At 31.5% G+C, this 26,166-nt stretch overlaps 1 protein-coding gene across 1 annotated transcript in view; it reads right to left on the reverse strand.

The window, feature by feature from the left end:
- Nep3 (M13 family metallopeptidase neprilysin 3) overlaps positions 1-13,962 on the reverse strand; it is a 175,514-nt gene extending 161,552 nt beyond the window's left edge. The window contains exon 1 of the mRNA XM_075382059.1: positions 13,733-13,962. The gene's annotated coding sequence lies outside the window, so the exon portion shown is untranslated. The remainder of the gene's footprint in view (positions 1-13,732) is intronic.
- Positions 13,963-26,166: the final 12,204 nt, after the last annotated feature.

Genomic DNA, 26,166 nt, shown 5'->3' on the forward strand with positions numbered 1-26,166 from the left:
GCTCGTTCAGTCTTCGAGCAAAAACTCGAAGCCTGGCCGCAAAAATATTAGAAAACTTAAGCCGATCCGCCCGCCTGTGCAGGAAGCGCCCCTGCTGAACAGGGACGTACCCCCTATAGAAATCGCGCAGCCCGTCTACCAAATAAAAAACTATTAGTTCGATGATCACTTGCGCAATCATCGACTACAGACCAGTTCTGAATCCTACAAGTGATATCCTTACCATTGGTAACATCGATGTTGGTACCACAGAAAACCCTCCACAATTCAACTGCACCAGCGAAAGTATATAATTCGCCGGCTACATTAGAAACATCAAAATGAATCCTTCAATAAATTCACCGCCATCATCCGTGATTACACTGTGCCAAAGAGGCGATTTGGCATTCACATCAGCACCTATAAGAATTGGACGACCTGCTACCAGCCTAAAAATTCTATTCCATTTTTCCAAATGCTGTTCAGTGGGATCCCTGTACTGAAAGTATGAACTACAACTAGGTCCAGACCATCCACGGCAAGCTTGACAACGACGTAATTCGTGTCACAGGCTTGCCGTATGAAGACGCTATTAAAAGACCTCCTGCACAGAACGGCGGATTTACTGCCACCAACGAAAAATTTATTCCAACCAGGAAAATCTGGCAGATCATTCTTGACCACGTACGGTTGTTGTAGAAGAACAACATTGAGGCTCCGTTTTTGGACATCACCTAACTCAACTTGGACTACATAAGCACCCTGGGCATTTAGTTGACCGAATCTAACCATCGAGAGAGTTAAAATAAATCTCGACTGCTCTCTTATAACAACCACACTCCTTGCTATTTACGGAGTGCCTATGAATCTTGCGCAACCCTTTACAGTTAATGCAAGTCAGACCCTCTTTTTTTTCTGCGAAGAATCATCACACTTGTGACCCTCCTCACCACATGCGCGCAGACCGACATATACTAATGAGAACTTGGCCCTGTGGCCAAAACAATAACATTTGAAGCATCGCTTCACGTCAATGTACTCCTTGACGCGGTAGGATGTGAAGTCCAAAAAAACTATACCTTCGGACAGAAACCTCTGGAACTAGCGCCTAACTTGAATACACTGTGAGGGGGCACCACGCTTCCCTGTCTTCAGGCTGAATGCCGGCTGTCTCAAAATCGGCCTGCATTCTTTCTTGAACGCAGCCTCATCCAAGTCGGTGTTCTGATCCCTAATCAGGGTCAGAACTTTTTCATCAGAGAGACTGCGGTCTATGTCATAGATTATGACACGGGGCCTACGACCGCGCTTGAGGTCAACCTTGAGCTCAAGCTTCTTCACTGCAGGATGACTCGGACTGTCTCCTTGTTATCCGCTACCACAACTAGACCCTTTGGTCTCTTTTATGACCCTAATCTTAAGGCTCTTTCGGCTGTTACGAAGGGCAGCCTGAAAATCCCTCTTGAGGTTGGCACTTGTCTTGTTGACCAGCAACACCTCGGATTTCTTGGCCTAGCTTCCCTTTTACCACGGACGACCTCAGCATAGCGCCTGAGATGTGCTGGGGCAGAAACTGGCTTCTGAAGCACTTTGATCTCCTTGGGCTTGAAGGCCAATGTTTCGTACTCCTCTGCCACAGCAGAGAGGGCTTCTTTAATTTTCGCTAATCGAAGAAGAATTGTCTTCCTCGCACATGAGCCCACACTGCCGGGGAGCTCCAGAAACTCAATGAGGTAGTCCAGGTCGCCCTGGGCTGCCTTGACCAGCGGGGCAGAACTGCCGGGTCGGCCCTTCGCTTTCTTAAAAGCTTCAACTACGGGATTGGGTTTAACCTGGGTGGGCGTCTCTGTATCCAAATCGAAAACCTCGTACTCCGACGAAGTCGAAGGAACAGGCTCATCTATCGGGACGTCGCCCTCAAGTTCGCCTGGATCGGCCATATCAATTAATTATAATCCAAATATATATCAAGTAATATATATGTTATAAAAAAAATAATTTAAATAAAATTATTCTTACAAATTCGACTAATAGACCACATAAGCCAAAGGTAAACAAAGATCTAAATTGTCTTCGATTAAAGCAATACTGCGTAACCAAGCAAGCAGTACTCGGTTGCAGTAGGTAAATACCAGTAAACAACAAAACGAATGAAAAAAACAACAGTAAAAAAAAAAAAAACAATAGAAAAACGAAAAACAACTAAATAACAACACAAAACCCTAATAAAAACTTCAAAATACGGAGCACGAGAAAAACAAGTGCGAACGCATTCACAGCTGATTCCTTCCCAAAAAAGAATTTAAATTACCGGGTTAAAGAGGCACCCATATTAGTTTTTTTTTTTTTTTTTTTATTTTATTTGCTAAATCAAAAATATTTTTTTAATTATTCATTCCTATATTTATATTTTTTTGTGATGCACAGACATCGACTTCTAAGGTCGTTAACCCTCGTCACATTGATTAAAAATAAAGAAAAAATCACCAATAACATGTCAAATGATGGTGCACATAAAACACCAAATTAAACTTAACATTAAACACATTTTAACAAAATAGACAAATTTCTAGATAATACCAACAAAAAAAAGGAACTCTATGTTTAGGTGTAAAGAACCTTCACACATTTTACCGAAGGCTGACTACAAACGGATTAGTAATTCGCTGACATGAAGGTGAGCGACTTTGTTTCCTCTAAATCGTTTTCTAAGCCAGCACCATCTAAATCAGCACCTCATTCTGAGGTTTTCATACACTGTACTCTTCTGGTAGAATCAGAACTGTGAGGGGTTTATCACATACAATACACATTGGTCTTTCTTCGCCGGTAAGCCGGCATTGGTTCTTCAACGATAAAAATTTGTTATTCGTGTGTACCGATTCTGTCTTGTCACGCAATTTATTCCCGGCAAGACATCAGAGCGAATGCAAGTGCATCGCTCTTCCATTTATATGAGTAATTTTTAACTCATTTAATTAGATGTTTAATCTACTCCATTATTGTCACCAAATGTTTTTTTAAAATGTTGGTTAGACAATTTTTGACGTCTGCCACTCAAACAGAGATCATGTCATTATTCTGACAATTTTTTGCAATTGCGGAGGCTTCATCAGTGTTTTCATTTCTTGAGATACCAGTATGCCCTGGAGCCCATATAAAAACACATCGCTGTCTCATTCGATGTAATAGTTGTAGAATGGACAGGGAGTTTGCCAGAAAAACATTCTCAATGTTTCTGTTCTAAACAGCGCTTTAGTTTGAAATAAATAAGCTCTCTCTCTTCATAGAAGTGTTCTGTACAGCGAAGACCTTGCAGTATAGACACTGCTCATAATTGGCAGTCTCCTAGAATGAGCTCCACCATTAATGTACCAACACTATGATCAGTTTTAGAACCATCAGTATAAATTGTCATATATTATTCATAGCTACTAAGGATTGAAGAAAATTCCTATTGGATGACCACTACTTTTTTTTTTAATCTCCCGGGACCAGCGTTAGGTATTACTTCAGAGAATGAGATGAATGACAAGTTTTATAGCGTGTGAAAATGCCTTTCCTGAACAGGATTCGAACCCAGAACCTCCGGATGAAAGGCCGAGACGTGCCACGGAGGCCGGCTTGGATGACCATTACTGGTTTTTCTTTTATTTTACTATAAGAGAGATCTAATCTTGTTGTTGTGTTGGGCAAAGTCATGAAGGCCTTGTTGAAATGGTTAATGTACCATCAGATAAAGCAATTTCGTGTTTATTTGCTAACTCTCAGTATCGAAATCCGGCTGATCTGGAATATAGATAGCGTAGTATTCAAGTAAAGCAGCCAACGAATTATTATTATTAAAAGATTTATAATCTACATAGGCAGGATAGATCTATATATTTGCAGCGCATCTTAATAGTAGAATATCTCTTCTACAATGTAATGGCATTAAGCTGGCTTCAGACATTGACTATCACCGGGCTTGTAAGGAAAGCATGTGGCATGCCTAATTCCATTATTGTGTATGACGTCTAACTTTCTTAAATGCGAATTTCTAGCGGATGAATACGTGAAATACACCTTTAATCGAGTTTCAATTAAACCAATGCTTTATACAACCGGAGTATAAAAATTATTAATATTGAAAATTTCATTAATTTATCTATTAATAAAATTAAAATTATTATTACTGTGTTAATTATCTATTATTAAAAATTAAATTAAATTAAATTTATTTGATACGTCCGTGTATTTAATCAGGAATGCCTAATCCAGCATCTTAACTCTGAGGAAGCTGTCATAATATGCGTTCCACAGGTTGGGTCCCAAGATAAATCTCTGAGGAACTCCAGCGGTAATCTTCCTTTCTTTCATCCCCTTACAAGTAACGTACCTGAATCGCGAACCCCTTAGGTAGTACCCGATCCAGGCGATGAGGTAATAAGGAATACCGAACTCTGCTTCAAGTGCTTTAAAATGTCGTACCATCTGGCAAAGTTGAATGCACTCCCGGACATCCAATGTCACTCGCAGGACCTATGCCTATCCGCACGGCAAGGTGTCAATGCCTGCTCCACTGGCACCATCACTTCAGATATATAGTGTCCTTTCCAAAACCCATGGTGCCTGTTCGAAAGATTCCCGGACTTCCGAACTGCAAGTTACCATCAGGGTTTCAAAAATGTTTCCAGATATTTACCGCTCTGTCCAGCATGGATGACGGCCTATAGGCCGACGGTAAGCCAGGATCCCCCTTTCTTTAAGTTTTTTTTTTATTATTATTTTATGAACATATTTCTAAAAAAGACTGCATCATTACTCAATGAAAATTACAAAAAAAATTTGGTAGATTGCATATAGAATTCACGACTTAGTAGTACTCGTCAACTTAAAATTACATCATATTTATGTTTTATCATTAATTTTAGAAGATGAAACAAAAGATAAAGGAAACATATACAGAAATACGAACTGATTTTGAATAATCGATTACTAACTGAATTCAATGTATTTGTGTAAAAAATCAGAAATTTTATTGTTATATTTCTTGTTTGCATTATTATTAAATGAAGGTTAGAAATACGTATTTAATGCTGTAGATGTTTCAAATTAACGAACACGAATTCTTGTTGTTTTCTTTTTAATAAACATTCAAACGATATCAAAAAGTAAATAATTATACACCTAATTCAACAGGCATTTTAAAAAGAAAAAAAAACATATTTTATCTAAATCATATTTTATCAAAATCACTTGCTCGTTACCGATATATGAGTAAGCTAGAGGCTGACGTATCCATAGATTGGACTGGTTGAAAGGGTTAATGTGCGTTGAACATTTGTAGTTCTTTATTTAGGAAGTGAAGATCAAAAGATTGAAGTACCCGTGTATTACAATTAGCAAGCAGTAATTTTTCCTGTCTGAAATACACAAATTCGAAAATTAGCAAGCAATTTTACAATCGATTTTAATCAGTAGATGGAGATTCTGTCTGGGAAGTTTTATAAGCTATTATAACTACCTAAAAGATAATCATTAACTCATCCACTGGCTGAAATGAGAAAGAATGGTAAAATAAATACTGATCGAATTATCGGGTTCACAATTTTTGATTAAATCACAAGAAAAATTGGTAATAAGAGAGTTTGTACCAACAGTATCGTAAAATATACTCGTATAAGACACCAAAACAATATTAAGACGAAAATAAATAAAAGACACTTCGTCGACTAAAATAAAAAGTTAAATCGGAATATTCTCACATGCTTTTCGTGGATTTAAAAAAAACTAACGACACGCTGCCCATCAAGAGAATGTTTGAAGCCTTGAATGATTTTGCCCTAACTAAAGTGTATATAATTAGTAACAAGAAAATTTTACGTAAATCAAAAAATTATTTCAAGAAAGAAAAGCATTCCTTAAACGCGTTCAATATCTACGTCAAGGATGTTGACTTTCCCCCAAATATTATAAATCGTATTTGAATGGATATTGAATGAATGGGAGAGTAAGTGTAAAAGGATAGACAATGATTAATATCATCGGTGGATTACTATCGATCAGGAATAGCACGATTTTTTATTCCTGACCGAGACATTTAGTACCCCGTAGTCATTTTTTTAGAGCAAAAAATCATATAGAGTATACAAAATGAAAAATTATGGGAGCCTTTTTTTAATGAAGTTTAAAACTAACTTTAATGAGACAAAGAATTTGAATGGAGCAAAGGGAACTTGAGTTAAAAAAAAATAATCGAAGCATATAATCGACAGTCTTCTTGTCGGAAGGAAAAAATGTAACCTCATCAGTCGTCGTATAGGACAACGAAGAGTTGTTATTCAAAAAGTGAATTCTTCCTAGAGGTCAGAGAGCATTATGAAAACGGTAATGTAAAAACTGTAAAATAATACAATCAATAATATCCTTTTTTACGGATTGGAACTTCAGAGCTTAGGAAAAGCGATGAAGAAACATTATCGGGTAAAGATGGATAACTATTAAAACTGTAAACCGTAGACTTTCTAGGTCTCAATCCTTTGATTTCTGGAGAAGAGGCGGCAACATCGGTATGGACATTTGAAAAATGCAGAAATCTAGAAACATTCCACGAGAGAGAAGAAGACGCTGATGACCTGCAAGGCATTGGGTGTCTGAATTTATGTAAATAAAAGAGAAAGAACCTGAAAGATGATAATATGCAAGACAGAAAGCTTGGCGGTTAGAATGCGAGTGACGGGCTATGTAGCTACAAAAAAATAAATCGCCAAGTAAGGAAAATAAAACAGATGCTATTTAATATGAATAGCACTTTAGAGGAAAACAAAAACATGTTTTTCTTCATAAAGAGCTCAAATTTAGTATTGTACTAAGATATTATACGGTTCTGTGTAAACAAATTATAATTTGATTAAGAAAATAGTATTCTAATACTTCCTATTTAAAAACGAATAATTTAAAACAAAAATATGTTAGTTATGAAGATAAATCTAAAAAATATAGCATTATTTCTATTAGATTTTATCAGATCTCCAGCATTTGATCCTTTTACAAATTCGAGATCCAAGTATACTGTAAATAAGAAAATTGTGAGTGTCGGTATACAAGTATTAAAGGGATTTCATCTTGTTATATCTGAACTACTACTACGTAACGCGGCAAAAGAACGTTTCTGTACTTTGATTTATACAATTTTAATAAAAATATTTTATAAATTCTACCTTTATAAAGTATACTTCGTACTTTTATAACAATTTTTAATGTTAATAACTTTATTAATAATAATTTATATCTTTTAACTTGTTTGTTCAGTCGTGTGATAATGAAATTATATAGAGGGACTATAACATGTTATATAATCGACAATATATATTACGTATTTATGATGAAAAAAGTAATAAGTCCAGATATATAAACATTTGAAGATTAAAATCTGGCTATTAATTTCTGACTTATTTCAGTATGATTAAATTTTAACTAGTTCTATTTTAACTAATGATAACGAATGGTAAGAAAATAAATGATTAAGAAAAAAGGAATGTAATAATCGCAGTAAAATTTTCTGTGTAGGTAGCAAACCCTGCTGTTTATTATTAATTTCTTAATTTTGGTGCCTCAATAAAAAAACTGACAACAAAGTTGTAATACTCTCCTGGCAATGGTTATTTATTCTTATGCAGGAAAAAAATAATGACAAATGGAAAAAGGTACCTAAGATTTCTTTTTAGGTTGAGGGATAATTTATGATAAATTTTTATTATAAAATTATAATTACATGTTTAAATAACCGAAATAAGTTTTAAATATCAAGTATAAACCAATAAAAAACTGTTTTTTTATGGGAGGGGAGGGGTTTTGGATGTTTTTTTTTTTAATTTAGTATTTATTTTTTTCTGATCCCAACTTCCAAAATCACCTTCCAGGGACTTTTTTTGATTTTTCTACGTTTATTCTGAAAATGAAAAAATCTTTAAATGAAATAAAACGTTTTATTACTTTTTTTTGAAGAAACTAAAAAAAATTCCACTAAAAAATTTACAACTAATAAATTTACCTAAGATGTTTTTTGGAGGTGGGGAATGAATTATGATGAAGTTTTACTATTATATTATTAGTAAAAGCTTTTTATTTAAACTTTTCAATATTATTAAACCAAAAAAAGTTTGAAGAATTCATAAAATCGATATCTTTAAACTTTTATCGCCCCCCCTCCCAAATATTGCTCCCAAAGTATTTTTTGGGAGTCGCTTGCACTACTACCTAGGAAGACAGTAAAGAAATCTTTGTTAAAAAATATGCAATAAATAAAAACATAGCTTTTTTACATTTTTGGTGAAGAAGGGATTTTGGGGCAATTTTATTTTTTAAGTGGTAATATAAGCATGTACCCATGCTTACCTCACCTGACCTTAATAAAAAGTGGGGTTATGTATGGACAAAATTTTGAGAAAATTGACCATCAAAAGAAACCCCCAACCCTAGGAGATAATGACCCCAAAATTTTACAAACAATTGCTCCACGAGACTCGGTTCAAAGTTTCTTCAAAATCAGTAGATGAATTTCATCATGATCAGTTCAAACATACGTATGAACAATATCTCCTTTTTTGTGTTTTTTTTTTGGATTCTTGTCACATGAAACGTCGAGAAATGAAAAAAAAAGCCCGTACCTCATTTTTTAACTGATTGCCATACTTTCTAATGTAAAATTAGTAGATTTTAACGGAGAAAGGTTAATCAGCGTAATTTTATAATTCTTTATTTCTGATTATAAACAGTAATATTAAATATATATATATATTGTATGGTTACTTTTACTTAATCTGCTCTCCAGAAAAAAAAACTTATCCTTATAAATCATATTTAGTAACAATTCTGATGCATTCGTATGAGAAAATAAAGAAAAAGTACTTGATTAGAACACTAAAAAATGCAATATTAGATAGGGGGAGTTAACTCACCTTTGATGTACATTTCACTCTTGCTTATTAATCGTTCAAAAATTTTTATTATAAATTTTAATTTTAGATAAATATAGAAATAAATATAGCCATTTATTGTGCGGCTGAAATATCGCTAAAATATTCTATACTATTAATCTATACAATAGTAAATTACAATCGATTATTGATAGTTTATCGATTATCGGTCTCGTTTAAGCAGATAAACATATTTATGAAAAAAAGGATTGTTTGGACAGGGTTCTGACAATCATCGTCAGAACATTACTGTCCCCTTATTTCCTTATCGTCACTGTCTTCTTGACTGTGATGTCATGATATTGTCTCAAGAGATGGGTAGAAGGCTATATTAAAACAAAAAATCTCTTTCGGCACGCCGGAAGGCGGAGGTAGATTTCACTGATGCTAAAGTAGGGGATAAAAAAGATTTCCACCTTAAAGTTAAGAAAAACTTCAAATTACTCGTGAAAAATGTTTCACGTGTTTAGCATATAAGCACAGTCTTCTTACAATTCCAGCAATATTTTGGTCATCCCTTGCCGTAAGGGTTGGTCATATCAAAAATTGTTTCAGACAAAAGTTTTAGGTAATATTTAGAGGACTAATGACCACTTTAAACCGTTTCGATACTGTACCTATTAAGGGAGGTATGATTTTTTGTCTTCGAAGCCCCATTCCTCCTCCCCCCCCCCCCCTGGGCGTCATATCGCCAATGGTTGGTGATATAAAAAAACTTTACTTATATATGTTTTAGGTCCTTATCCAACAAATAATAGGAACTTTAAACAAATTCAATATTTTACTTAATATGTAACTTATAACGATTTTTTTTTTCGAAAAAGCCCTCCCAATTTCCAGTCCCCATTTTCCGATTTTTCCCACAACGAACTCGACCAAAATTTTGGGTAGTTGTATTTTTTGAATAAATTTGAAAGTAATTGGCGCAACATTACCGCAGTTATCGTGTCTTTAAATATACTTTTAAACTGACGGTGGTTTTTGGGGTCTGGGTGATGTGAAACGCAAAGATATGTCAAAATTTTCCGGAAGTCGAATCATTTAGGTAGGTAGCTTTTTTATGAAATCTACCTAAAAATGTGATCGTAGTCTTCTACCCGACCAATGTGCTGTGAGGTATACCAAGAGGTGAGTTAGAAACTCCTGTTTTCCACTACTCTGTCTATGTATTCCCTAAGAGAGAATTAGATGAACATCGATAGAAGAAGGCTATTAAATTTGTAATACTAATTTTATGAATTGACAATTCAATTTATTAAATTCTGAAATGGTTCTGAAGCCAGGTCACCTTGTATGGAGAGTTAAATTTTGCCTTCTGAAGTACTCTAATACGCTGAACTCACATTTGTAACCAGTGGTTCCCAAACTTTTCCGAGACACGGCGCCCTTTTTCAATTAAAACTTTTCCATGGCGCCCACCCTAAGTAAAAGTATGACTACTCGTAAGTAAGAGATAAAAATAAATAAAACTCGTGCATCTTCATTATTTTTTTTACTTCATTAACATTAAATTAATAATTATAAATGTCTTGGTTCAATTAATTATGAAGCTTTTACAATATTTCGCGGCGCCCCTGAGAAGAGGCCGTGGATCTTCGGGACTCCCCGGCGCACAGATTGGGAATCACTGCTCTACATGTTGACCGACAAATTTTGATCGGTAAGTATCCTTATATCTAATATTTTATAAAAAATAATTTTAAAATCCACCAAAAACAAGTAAATTTTGCAAGCTAACAATACATGCTGACAGCGATTGACAAATACATTACAGTATATTTACGATTAATATTGTCAGAATGTTTACTTTCAACTCAACATAATTAACGTATGACATTGTATTCAAACCTTTCAACAGATTAAAAGTTTCACAAATTATTCAATGATTGCGTATCAGTGCTGAATAATTGACAAAAATCAAATATTTCTCTAATTATAATGACGTTCACTTTAAATTGCATAATTATCTTCTAACATTTTTTTTTTCTAAATAAATTTAACGATACTTCCGAGTTTTTTCTATAGATAAAAAAAACGTAATGATTAAGAAACATTTTTTCTGATTACTAAATGATATTTTATACTGCCTCCATTATATTTCTGCTTAATAGGGGTTCCATTTTCAAACCGACAGAGAATTAATTAATTTTGCTTAAAATTTTGACAGCATTCTAAACAATATAAAAATACATATCTTTTTAAAATAAAAATTTCATTCTTTACAAAATGATGGAGCATTTGGCGGCGTCAATAAATGAAGAATTCAGGAATTTTTTTACGCATAATAAATGAATATTGTGACATTTTAATATATAATACAATCACTTTTATATATATTTACTTACGTTTTATGTTACATTTATATTTTTCGATCTCCAAATGGTTAATTAATTTTTTTTCATCGAAATAAATGAGATTTCATGAGATACACAAGTCTGCTGCTGATACCGTGACACCATACTTTTCAATATAAGCTGGTCTATACTCACGCCCCCATGCAAGCCCTATTGTTCATCGCCTGGTACTACAAATAGAACAAGCAAAATAGAACTTTAAGGGCGCTCTTACATATATGAGTACATACATGTACTGTACTTGTTAGGTACTTTTTTTTTGTTTAGCCTCCTGAACCACCGTACGGTATTACTTCAAAGGATGAATATCCTCTGATGATATGTGTGAATGTGAATGAAGTGTAGTCTTGTACAGTCTCAGGTCGACCACTCCTGAGAAGTGTGGTTAATTGAAACCCAACCACCAAAGAACACCGGAATCCACAATCTAGTATTCAAATCCGTATTAAATTAAGTACTAGAATTTAAACTTTAGAACTCTTGACTTCGAAACCGGCTGATTTGGGATGACGAGTTAACCACTAACCAACCCGTTGGGTTGTATGTGTTAGGTCTAATTAACCATAATAGATAGGTTCACATTACTTTTCCTTTACATTTCTTTATTTTAATTTACGTATCTATTGTTGCTGATGTCGAAACTTAAAATTACCAGATAAAATAATTTGATTTAATATAATATATAAATAAATTAATAAATATTGTAAATTATTAATGTAAAATAAAATAAAATAAAAAAATACATTGTAGCCTACTGTAAATAATTATAAAAAATAAGAAATTACAAAAAATATAACAGGCCTGCAATAAAAGATAATAATGCAAAAAAAATTAAATAAAAAAATGATATTTTGGGAAACGGTTGAAACTTAACTTTCAGAGTAAAGAATTGTCAAGTCAAAGGCAATATGCGAGTGAGAGAGATGAGAAGGGTTATGAGAAAGAGAAGGTCAGATACGTTTGAGAACATTCGACACCTCGCTTTCCTTCTGAAAGCCGTATGTAGCTACGATACTTTTACCGCCAGAACCAAACTCTCAGTAATTTTCGTATAATCGTACTAAATGGGTTTTATTACCATAAGTTTAGTAAAACGTGTTAAAACAATGTTTTATTACGCCATACACTTATGCGTGAAGTTTCTGGAATCGTGTTGAAAATCTAGAAGTTAATGGACATAATTTCATATCGAAATAGAACAAGGAGGAATTTTTTGCCCTAAGCATGAGTAGTCAGATACTCGGTCTCCTTATTATCACTTTATTTCTTAAACGCGATAATAATTAACCCCCACGTCACCTTTTCGAGGCAATTTAACGACGCCGTTCCAACGTGCGGGAGTATGTACGAACACATTCCCGGGGTCTAGTGCTACTACTTTTAATTAGAACTTTAAACTCGTACAAAAGTTTTCAGAATTTCTGAAAACTTTTTCATGAAATTAACAGAAATTATTTTATAATATAAAATACTTAATTGTTATTATAAAATATTTACAATACAAAATAATTCAGCCCTTGATTTGTAATCCAGGCGACATCGTCTAACATTTAAAATGTCTGCAGCAGACCGAAGATCCTTTATTACCGTTAAAATTAATAACAATATTAAGAAACAATGAAAACAATATACAATATTTTATTTATTCGTACATTAAATGTAATTTATAACATTATAAATTCTTGTTTGAGACTTAATTTTTTTTAAAAGAAAAAGTATTTGTGAAAGAGTTTTTATGAGATTCTTTTCCCGTAATTATAAAACAGTTTCTTTTTCTAAATATTTTTTTTTGTTAATTGTGTGACTTATTTCAGGTTATCAACGATAAATTTTGGCTTATAAAACAACTTAACTTCTTTGCATTACTGTTTAATTCTGAGAAAAATTGATTACTATAGGCGAGAAGAATCAAGATCTAAATTCGTAACTAATTACACCTCTCTCTTTTTCTGTTTAGCTTCTGGAATCACCGTAAGGTACTACTTCAGAGGATATGAAGTATATAAATGAAGTGTAGTCTCAGTTCGACCATTGAGATGACTAATAACGTCTGAAAGCTACGAACGAGTTTTATCCGATATACTAATGAGGTGGATTGTTAAAAATTAAGAACTATAAACAAACTGAAAAGCAATTTAAAATATTTCGGTGATGATTATCTTCACTTTTAATCCTGACAAAAAAATAATCACTATCACACCGCAAAGCTCAAAAATGAAGGTTTATTAGGTTAAATCAAAATATGGAAGTAACGTTCTTCTATTTGCCGCCTACATTTTTAAAGGACGATAATAGAAATTCATATCTGAAGAATTTTCAAAATTACACAATCTACTTTGCACTATTACACAATTACTTTTCTATTACACAATCTACTCAGTTATTTAACATAATCCTGTTTAAAACCAACAGTTAATTATATTTTATAATAATACTTACAGTTTGAGGAATTTCATTTATCTCTATTGCGATATCTTCAGATCTTCATAAATTTATAAAATATATTCTTCAGTTACAAAAATATATCCAATCCAGTAAAATAAAACAAAAGCATCTCATTCCTTCCGTTAATTTGTTATTCGTATTACAAATTATTAAATTAATTTAAAAAACACAAATTTTCATTGATTTTATTTTTGAATTACGTTTTCAACAAAAACAAGCTACTTCGCAATTTCTCACCGCTCTCATATCTGTTTAAAAATTACGTCATAACAAAAATTTATTACCATTAAATTTGTATCAAACGATATTAGAAAAAAAAAAATATTTGTCTATTATAAAAAAATTATCTTTAATGTAGTCATTGTTTATTATTTGTTTTGATAAAAAAAAAATTAAATACGTTATATGTAGTTATCAATTCGAAATTTATCGAAGAAATGCAGATAAGAAATGAACTTCTCTGAAATAATTCTAATGCCGATAAATACATTTTGAAACTACATACGTTAACATTTTTTCAATCTTTTTGTCTAATCAACGTTTTCCGATTCCTTAATGGGACGATAAATTTATTTCATACATGTAATTATTTAAGAATTGTCGTTGGAGAAATGTTTGTATCTCTATCGGAAACAAGTTGCCGTAACGTAGACAGTACGGTTAAGGATGATTATTTACTGAAAGAGCAGATTAAAAATCACTAAACGAGAGCGACAGTTCTTCGGGATTTGTTGAGGATATTGATAATAATTAATGTTCGACAGTCTGAGTAATAGAAACTTAAACCTAGCTTACGTTGGACTTTGAGTAGCCTACTAGAGAACGAAACTCATCATAACCTATAGAATGTTTCCTAGGATAGCTACGATAAAGCAAATAACGGAAATTTAGTAATAGGAATAATCGCAATAGGAATATTAAAACTCTATGAACGAATGTAGAAAATATAATAAGGCAAGATGATGAAGGCACGAATCTGTTCATGTTCTTCGGAAATTAAAAAAAAAAAAACAAAACAGAAGAGGGCGATCAGTTGAAGAAGTGAGACAAAAATTACGTCAAATGAAATCAGTTAAAGGTGGTTGAAAGGCAGATTACATTTAAACAAGAGATAATATGAAGAAACGAAACAAAAATCTATTCGTACCTTCAATTTTATTAAAACCCCCCACTTTTATGAAGAGAAAAAGTAAATACCTAGTGGCAGTACACAGAGATATTGCACTAATGGAAAAAATAAACGATGATAATTTGGAGGAGGAAGGAAATTGATGATCTCGTAAGACACAAATAAGGTTTGAATTTTGGCACACCATCAGAATTGTTATCTTGTTTAGGAAAAGCACAACAGAATACATTATGCAGATGACTGACTATTGCTCCATTATTAAAGTTGTTAGTTTAATAATGGAAGTCGGATAATGTTTATTGTATGGAATATTTTCCATGCAACAAGTACTGTATACAATCTATTTTCTATTTTAGCGATACTCACCAGCGTCGTTTACAAATCAAAGGTGAAGCGGCAAGCGTACTACATAAAAAATGAGATTCAGAAAGCGTGGATATAAGAGAAGCCGTTTGTTCTCGGATTAAACTTAAATAGAAGGCTGAAAAAGAAGTAGACTACGTGCATAATATTTAAAGATTTCGAAACTGTAGATAATATGTTAATCATTTTAAGGGAAATTAAATTTAAATACAGAGGAAATAGACTAGTTTACGATGTATAGAGAAATCGGGTAATATTAATTGAAGTACAAACAAGAACGAAGAAAGGAGAACAGTTCACATTTTTTCAGGTTTTTAATTTGAATGCGGGAGAAGTAATAACCGAATAAAAGTACAATAAACGGCTCGGGTAAAAAGTAAAAAGGTTCGGATCGGCAAAGCGTATTGATATTTTGATTGAAAACCAGAATGAATATACAAAAAGTAATAAATGGAAGAAGAGAGATTTGAGAATACAAAAGAAAAAGTACATAGAACGATCGGGACTTGTAGGAAAGGGAATGAGGAAAAATTTAAATATTAAGTAAGGCGAAAATATAAAATTAGATAGGCTCAAGAAGGTAAGAAAGACAACCGAAAATCTGAAGAGGAAGGAGAGTTATTTAGGATGTACAAGAATCCGGCTCTACTACGTGTACCGGTTAATGAAAGGCGAGCATCGATACGGAAAGAAGCGATTCACGCATAATTCTGTTGGTTTTCAACTAAGGAATCGAAAGAAAAATTTAAGTATCGAGTAACAGTCCAAGGAGAGAAAATAAAAACGCACAAAAGGAAAAGGTTTCCTGACCGCATCGTTCATTAGGTAAAACGACTTTAAAAAAAAGTACTTAACGACGTCGATCTATTGTTTGGAGAGAGAATAATTTTAAAATAAAATAATAATGGCTGTACAAAATGCATAAGAAAAAACATATCATTATTTAAATAATAAAATTACACGTGATAAGAATTAAGAAAACTAAAACCAGAATTCATAAATAGCACATAGTCATGTACAATTCATGAATAATTCTATTATATTATTAGTTGTTATACAACAGGAAGTAGACCTAGATCACAATATATAATTTAGAAAAAACTCAACAATTACATACGCTACAGCAAGTTTATGAAACCTGTTTTTATATATATTACCATACCAAAAAGGCGAATAGAAAATGACAATATTTTTGGAATGGAATGCAAAGTTGGCAGGAGTCTATTACTCCCTACTTTATCGCAGAACCTGGACAGAGTCCCTTGCTGCTGGATCTTTCTAATCGGGCTTGTTTTTTTAAAAGGGTTATTTTTTAATCTCGGATCTAATTTTTCAAGTTTTGTCTATTATTATTTTAGTGAATTTAAGACGGATTTAATTGCATTCCAATCCGTTGTTAAACCAGCGTTATCGAACCCATTTCATGGGCCGACCGCGGAAGGCTAGGCTTATAAAGCCTGTCCTCCCGACGTAATTCCCCTTCAGACCGTCCACTGAAGTCCTTTCGGTGCTAACTCTTTAATAGGCTAGCAGGAATACGCCACAACGGGGCACTAGCTATAAGGAGGGAGCAATGCGTCCCCTTTTCCGGAGGAGTCGCAATTGCTGGGTTATTTTATCTTACTGTAAGTTTTGAAATAGGAGAGGTTGTGTAGAAGCTCTTCATCCGCTTCTGGTATGGCTGCCCTTCAGGACGCATCTCTGCTGGGCTCTGTTCCGGACTCCAGTCCGTGATGTTGAGGCGAGTGGTTGGTCTTCCTTCTTCTTCTCCCTCTTCTTCTTCCGAAGACCTCTTCGTTCTTCTTTGGCCTGACAATATTTTTAGTTTGCTTGTAACAGAAGCCAACACGCATGCAAAATGCTAGTACATAGGTTTTCAGACCCTGCGCCAATACATTACCGATACATATACATTACCGAATATGTGCCGATACATTTACAGGTAAAAATTTATTTTGCCCGGTTCTTCTCGTTACACGACAAACACCATCAGGAGCCGATCGTTCTTCATTCTCATTTAATTTTTTAATTGCGTTTATTTCGTTTTTTAGTCAAATAACCGGAGACTGATGCAGCCAGTCGCGTCATGCATACGCTAACAGTGGCTGTGTTGGTTGAGCCGCCATGCTGTTCATCGTCGCACCCCATAAAAAATAAAAAACCCGAAAATTATTTTTAAATATTTACCTGAAGAGTATTTGCAAGCTCAAATTTACTGAATATCTCCTTTAATATAGTCAGAAATGAGAAAAATTTACAATCATTGTTAACAATCTTTTTACCTCTCTTTTTCACTCCGTTAAACGGCGAATTTCGAAAAATGTAGAATTTAGAAACATGAAGATTATATACAATAAAAATTAAGTTGATTTCTTCATTTATTATTGAGAAATTAAAAAAATTCTAAATTCATTTTAATCCTTTAAACTCAGAAACTGGTTTTAAGATATTCACATGAAGATTACACAACCAAAAATCAAATTGGTATCTTCATTTGTTACCAAGAAATTCAAAAAGTAATAAATTTCATTTTTACTTCATTTTAACCTTTAAACTCGGAATTTCAAAAAAATCCTTTCTTAGTGTGCATTTACACCGTAAGAGCGTGTATAAAAATTTTCATCAATTTACCTTCAGTAATTTTTGCTCGGTGTTGATTATGAATCAATCAAGACATGTCTTATACATACAAACAATAAAAAGCTATGAAGCATTGTTTAATATATATATATAGCTTACATGATGCATGTAACTTCATTACTTGAATAATACAGTTTACGTTAGTGTTTTTAAACTTCGTTGTTGGAACACAATTTTGTAGCAACAAAGATAAATACAGGTTAGCCCAATTTTAAATGTTCCACAAAAATAACTTAACTTTTTACAGGTCCAGTATTATTTGAAACGATAACTTTGTATCCTACAGGTCTATTCTATTTAACGATATTAGTGTTTTAAAATGAAGGTGTACGAACATGAATTCGTAAAACTCATTTAACTTTTATTTAAAGGAGATTCTGCGGCTATTGTCGCTTGTGAACTCGGAAAAATATTAGTTGAACGTGACCAGAATCGAAATAACTTGTTCTTCATGGGATAAGGTAACAACACCCTCTGCCTTAGTGGTATGCGATGTTAGTACACAAGCGCACGTGTAAACGCCACCGCTGAAAAAACCCTTGCCTGTTGTAGAATCTTAAACGAACTCTACAGCACTTTCTTTAGACGTAGGAGAAAAACTAAATTCTTATAATTATTGATTTTTCTAGAGATTAGTCTACTATAAGAGATACGAATAACGTGAAGGAAATAAGATTCTTAATTTTTATATTTACGGTCTTTAGAGTTTAGTCGGATACCCTTTACAAATTCAGGGCCCTTTATTCTGGATTTAAGGGCAATAGATGTAAATTCGATAGTTAAGTCATTTGCCAAATAAATAAATAAATATATATATATATAAACTTTCATGATACATTAGGATGATTAGAAATAAATTAAAAAGTTAGGTAATAAAATACGAGTTTAAGAACGACCAAAAAGTATGAAAAAACTACGAAAGGCAAAGATTGTTTAAGTTTTATCATCATTTTGTAGTTAAATTTTTTTGTTATTCTTTAAAACCGCACGGAAGAATTCTCTTTTCTAGTTTGTATTACATTTTATTTATTTATATTTGTTTTATTTTCTTTAAGTTTTGTTTTCGTATTTATATTTACTTCTGGTCGTTGTGTCGATGATAATGACGGCCTAAAAATACATATGTTCATCCAATTATAGATTTTTTATTTCTGTGAACAGTGTTTGTGCGGTTTCTGTCAGTAATCTTTACATTTTTACTGCACGTTTGGATGATTAAGGTAAATGTGAAAGTTAACCGGAAAAAATTACCTAAACTTGGGAAAGATTATTACAAAAGGGGAAGCTTAGGTAAGACGTAACTTTTATGCAGCAGTCAGAGATACTGGTACTCGGCAGACTATACAATAAGTGTTAGACGAACAACTTGTAAGATAACACATTTTTATCGCTAACGGTTATATTTTATAGCCGTATAAATTTTATTTTCATCAACATTTTCTGAAGAATCGTGTTTTTTTTATATTTTCATACCAATAAAAACGGAAAACGACACGCAAGGGGGGTTTTGTACATTTTACGTAAAAAAGATTCATTAATCTCACAGTGTTATTAGGTATTTTCATATTATTTTTTCTGAGACATAGAAACATGTAAAGTGATCCCCTTCCCCAAATTATATGAGGCACTCATGAAATATATGTCACTAAAACAAACCTTCAAAAAATTGAAAATTTTATTTTGCAAATTAAAAACGTTATTTTATTTTGCTTATCTAAATTCTAAAATTAGTATTAATTTAATATACATTATTAGTATTAATAATGTAAAACACAATAGATTAACAGTGGTTTAATATATATTATTAACTTTAATTTGGATGTCTTTCTGTTCCATATTTCTGTGTAAAAAATTTACACAATTTTTTTATCGTATATATATATATATATATATATATATTCATGCATTTTTTTCTTTATTCTTACGTATATTATTATTTTTTATTTACTGCATGCTGGCTAAAAACAATTAAATTGTGTTATTAGATTACATTATAAAAAGACCATGACAGTTCAATAGCATCTTATTCCTCAAACAATAAATAGCCGAGCAGGTTTTTTCTTACTACACTCATTACTAAACATAAAACCCTAATCACCATGTGTACATCCAAGAAAGAAAAACTCTACAGGTATAAAAGGTTTATAAAGACACTAGTAGGAAAAATATTGGTGAGCGCAAAGTTCTTTTTAATCATGTGTATAAAAGAATGTAGTGCTTCATAAGCGTAGCATAGGATGAAATTCTTCATCGTGCTATCTCATAGACGATGGAAGATGACGAAATATTCATTAATCGGTAGAAGGGATATCCCCACAGCAGGAAAGATGATTTCCATGCAATGGAAATTTACAATCCAAGAATGAAACAAAAACAAATGATCCTGACCAACTTACCAGCTGATCTCAAAAAATGTGTTGAATCAGTTTGAATTTGACACTGATGAGAAAAAGTTTAATGGCTGCAAGTGAAATCAGTAGAGTACACAGTGATTATTGACAAGTAAATTGATATGAAAACTTACATTAAATAGAATTTTGCAATTCTACATAAACTGCATTGTTCTGTAGACTCCAGCATAGTGGATGTTATCCACCCTTTATGAAGAAAGCAAGTAAATTAAAACTGATATTTCTTTATAAACTTCTTCCCCGGAATCCATCAAATTTCATTCCTTTTAGTTTTTATTGCATCAGTCTACTCATTATTTTAACATTTCAAAACATCATGGGAAATAAGACTAACAAGTTGTAAAAGAGAGCAAAAAATGCATTTTTGCCACTAGTTGCTACAGTCAGGCAGCCAAGAAAACCGGTTTGTTTATGACTGATTGTTAACAATGCAGTGAACTAGACAACCTTTTCCTAAACACGACTAAAAAACACTTTTTGTTAACAGATCTATTTTCCTAACAGTTTACATTTGTAATAAACCTACTATTCCAGAGGTTTTTCCTTTTTTCTGATAAGAGTTGATGACTGGGATTTCTTTTGAATAATGAGTGTGGTACAGAACTCCGGCTTGTTTATTTACTGATTGAGGAATCAAATAATCTTAGATTTGTGGTAGGTTTTAACATACTCTCCAATATGTTTAGCATTAATTATTGCTTATTTACTAAAAAATATACTACACCAATATTCATACAATAATGCATATAATCATTTCCTTTTTTCTGTTACTAATGCATATTTCTTTAACTTGTTACTTGTGACCTTTTTAAACACTTTAAAGATATTTTTATTTCAAAATTTTAAAGCTTTTATTTCAGTGACACACATCATGAGTAGCATATATTATTAAAATTATGTAGCCTCAGATTATTTAGCCTCAGATATGCTAAAAACAGGTCAAATCGTAACAATAATTTTTCAGAGGTTTTATATATATATAAAAGTGAACAAAAAATTTCATGGTATATGAAAACTTCATTTATTGCTAAGAAAAAGAAAAATAATTTAGATTGAGCATTTAAAATTACCCGCAATCTTATCTTATAACTAACATAATTACAACTAATTTGATCGTTATTTATACAATGACTGAAATAATAATGTAGTATTCGGATTGCATGTCAGTAAGACTATTCAGTAACCATTACAAATTCTCTTCACTTCAGAAAATTTTCTACAGAATCTCAGACTATTTTCATATTAACTTTTTTTATTTATTTTCAATACTGAATGTAATCGAATAGAATTCCACTGAAAAAATATTTATCAACAACATACAACTAATAAAATTCTCCATAAAAACCAACACAATGCTTTCTCTTAAATACAGCTTAACTAAAAAAATAAGTAATAAAATTTATTCACAAAAATCAGTTTCAGTAATTGAATTCAGCTTTTTTGATTTCCATACCATAAACATTATGTTTTATTTATAATTATAACAAAAATTACCCTCAATTCATGTTGTATTACATCACACATTTTTTTATTTTTCTCATTTCAATATTTCTATTTTTTGGTTGTTTATAAATATTTAAAATATTACATTTATTTAATACATAAATTTGTTTCTTTTTTTTAAGAACAACAACTACGTATAACTGCTTCATTTGAACCACACAATCCAATTTTAAATTAAATATTTAATAAAAAAAATATATTTAGTAATAACCATTACATAATTATTTTGTTGCTAAATATATTAATTTACATTTAATATTTATTAAATGATAATTTCAGTATTTCATTATTTTATAATGTATATTGCTTTTTTTCTAATTAAAAAAATCCTATTATATGGTTTAAATTTCTGATGTCTCTGGTTCCCGGAATGTCATGCCAAACAATAAAATTGAGAAGCAAATTTTAAAATGTGAAGATTTGCAGAATAAATGGCAATATTAAAAAGAAAAACAAAAAGCCAACTTACCAACAGAAGCAGAGAGTATACTACAAAAAAAATTGGAAAACTTTGAATAAAACCAGAGATAATCAATGAGATTCAGTAGAGAACCTAAGGTAATAATCAGAACTGTTTATTGAAAATAATCAATCCTGCTATGTAAAATGGGTAATACTGCGATTTTTTGAAGTGAAGAAGACGCTAGGGGAAGAGCTGAATATACAAAAAATGCGAAATGTCTTCACAAGCTGACTGAAGAGTAAAAAAATATTGAGTTTAACACCAGCTGCAATGGAAAATATCTCCATTTATTATCAAGAAATTCTATGACCACTGAAGTTTAGAAAAATCCTTAGTTCCTATGTTAACACTGCAGCCATAGAGAAACAGCTAAAATATCAATCAATACTTGGGGTTCCCAGATGCTTTTTCTTTCTAACAATGGTAAATATTAAGTCTCCATAGGTCTTTCAGCTAGAAACAAGCAGGTACCATTGCTTATGCAGATGGAAAAAATGTTTCCTTGCCAGATCATATTGAACGATTGGACACCCTCAAATTGATAGTATCAGGTTTACAACTTATATAATAACAGTTGGAATCCCCATTTTCTGGGATACTTAGGTTCAATGTCCACCACAATAAGCAGTGAAAGATATAGTTTATAGTTAGCCAATACTTTTGCTCAATATTTTTAAAGTTTACTTGATTTAAGTAAATTCTAATTGCTTGTGAGGACTTGAAGTTTAATCAAGCCTGTTGTTACCACTGCTGACGTAGGGTTGATGAGAATTGAATATACCTTAAGGTGATATCATTTGCTGTTCAAAGATATCTTTAAACTTATATCTTTGATATAAGAATTTGATACATTAATCTTACCTTTCTATAAGAATAATAATTATAAATATTAATATATTTAGTTACTAATTATAGTATTATTATAACACAGTTATTAACAACAATAAAAATGTTATTTCTTCATACACCACCGAACCATCAATTATTTCACTTTTCTATTAAGATAAAATTATTTCTTCGTAAAATTCTTTATTACGTTTCCTAAAGTTTTTAAATTTACAGAAAAAAGGATTAAAATAATGTAATAATACTTAAAATTAAATAGTGTAATGTATAAGATAAACTCATGAAATTATTTATAACTAATGTGTTAAGTGAGCAGGTTCTAACTGTAGTGAAATAAAAATATTAACTATACATGGAAGTCATATGTAAGTAACACAAAGAATGGTATTTGCTTACATTTGCTAATGGAGACAGACTAAAATCATTAATCCTCAATTAATCACCTATGTAATTTTTATGCATACAACATTTTTGTTTTCCACTATTTCTCCACACAATTTGGTACTACACTACCCTTCTAGCTTTGTTTTACTAGTTATTTGTGTTAAAGGAGCACAGTTAAAATCAGACATTATATCATTATTGTGTTCTAACCAGATGAATATCAAGGCAATTCTCTTACACAATTTTTATGCACAATTAATAATTTTGTCTGTTATGTTAACATAAAATTTACATATGATTATTATTTTTGTTTAATATATTTACGTCACACTTCCACATGATCACTATAAATCTTTAATGTCTATTGAAATTATTTTTATACATTAATTCAATCTATTTTTGTTTTGAATATTAAAGATAAACTGCAAGTATATCTTTGTTGTTTTTTTTTTTTTTTTATTGTTTATTCAGAATTACAGGTGAGAGAATTGGAAATGACAACATAATTTGTATTCTGCAAAATGAGTGCGATAGAAATGTGGACGAGGATTATTTAGAAAAAGAAATGGAAAATGTTGATGCAGAGAGCAATTATGTGTCTTAATTCTGAGGAACTAAGAGGAGATCCAGAAGAAGATGTCTTACAAGCAATCAGAAGAGCAAAAGTTATTGTATAGCCGAATAAGAAGAATAACCAACTAATGGAGGGAATAATGATAAACCTGAAGAGAATGATAATTCAGTTATTTATCATTAACTGATTTATCATATAACTTAATTTAAACTATTAAATGATTTAAATATAACTGATATTAAAGGAAATACACTAATCTGTTTGGAAAACTACAACACTCCATTCAACAAGCAAAATACCAGCTGAACATTTTAGTAACATCTACTTGGACTGAATGTGAAAGCCCAGAATTGCAAAGAAGTGGTGGAATGTGTTAAACTTATTCACAGATGATATAATGGATTTAATACACTAAAATAAAATGCACACACAATAAAATGTGTCATCAAAGGGAAAATTACAAAATGCACACAATACATTTACTCTATTAGACATTTTGATGAATGAGTTTTTTTTTGTTGTTTGTGGGTGAAAAACGCCTGGGCGTTTTCATCGCCCGGAATTTTATTAATAAAAGGGTAAAACTCCAAAATAATAAAGTTTATAAGGTGTAAATATATTACTAATCATATAATAAAAATTTATTAAAACAAGCCAAGAAGGCAAAATAAAACTTAAAACTAATGAATGAATGAGTTGCATGCTCTATTTGATTTAGTAATTTTAGCAACTGCAACCTAGAATAATTAATTATCCAATTGCAAAACATCTTTTTCATAAAATGTATTCAGCTTTGAAATCCAGTGGGACAATGAACAAACAAACTTGTTCTTGTTTCAGATAAGTGGGAAAAATTACTTGACATCTGTAAAAAGAATTACAAACCTTCAGCATATTAATTGGTAGATGAAAAATTAGTGGCATTCAGAAATCGTGTTCAATTAGAATATATACATCTTCCGACCAAGATAGGTATGGAATTACAATTTGCTCTGTGACAATGCAACAAAATATATGATTGATGTTAAACCATACTTAGGTACCTTCCGATGAACTTGTTGTTGATTATTTTGTCAAAGTGCTAATGAAAGTAATTGGACCGTGAATAGCCTTAACAAAAAAAAACCTTAGTGTAAAACAATTCACTGTGATTGAAACTATTAAAAAAAATAATGTTACATTTCCTTCAAACTTTACTAAACCAAAATTTAACCATTTTTTGTTTCAAAAAAAAATAAAAATATCTTACTGCTGTCTTGTTCATAACTTGGCCAAACAAACTACTTCTTTTAGTTTCATCAATTCATGAGGATGCTTCAATAAATAAAGTTAAAAAATTCGACAGATAGTTTTTGATAATAACAAAACTAAAGAAGGGGTTGATGCTTTCAGTCTAATATGCCACAGAACAAACTTTGGAAGAAGAATCATAAAAAAACAGACATTGACCTACTTTTTCCAATGTTAAATATCATAAATATATTATTTATACTCTTAAATTTTTTCACAGAAACAATAGAAAATATATTCTTAGATTAGAATTTTTGCTTTCCCTACACAGACAGTTATGTTAACCAGGACAAAGAAAATGAATAATTCTTTCAATTCTTCTGTCTTACTTATAAACTATGAACAGCAAAATCTTTGAAAGGCAAAAAATTAAATACAACAGTGTTTAGGATCAAATTGAGACTACTTTACAAGAAGTATCTGAAAGAGATGACAAGAAGTACAGTGTGTATTGTTCATAAGAGAAGGCATACTAATATATATTGCTTCTAATGCCAGAAACCCGTTTGTTGAGCATATCAATAGAAAATCTGCTTAAATTGTTTTAAATAATTATAATACCTAAAACAAGTAATATATATATAACATTTAATTATTACAATAGTTTAAATAAATAATAAAAAGGTAGTTTTAATGGTAATTAGTGTGTAAACTCAATACAATAAATAAGTTTGTATTTTTAAGTTTCAAATAAATGTACACTAAAGGTAGCAGTCAAGCGTTTAATATAGTAATTTATGTGTACTTGTTTTGTTATGTTTTAGGTCAATACAAAGTGATTAATATGACAATACTAATAATATTTGTAAACAATTTAACAACAAA

The sequence above is a fragment of the Lycorma delicatula genome, chromosome 1 (genome assembly GCF_047948215.1).
Source record: "Lycorma delicatula isolate Av1 chromosome 1, ASM4794821v1, whole genome shotgun sequence".
In the NCBI taxonomy this organism is placed as follows: domain Eukaryota; kingdom Metazoa; phylum Arthropoda; class Insecta; order Hemiptera; family Fulgoridae; genus Lycorma; species Lycorma delicatula.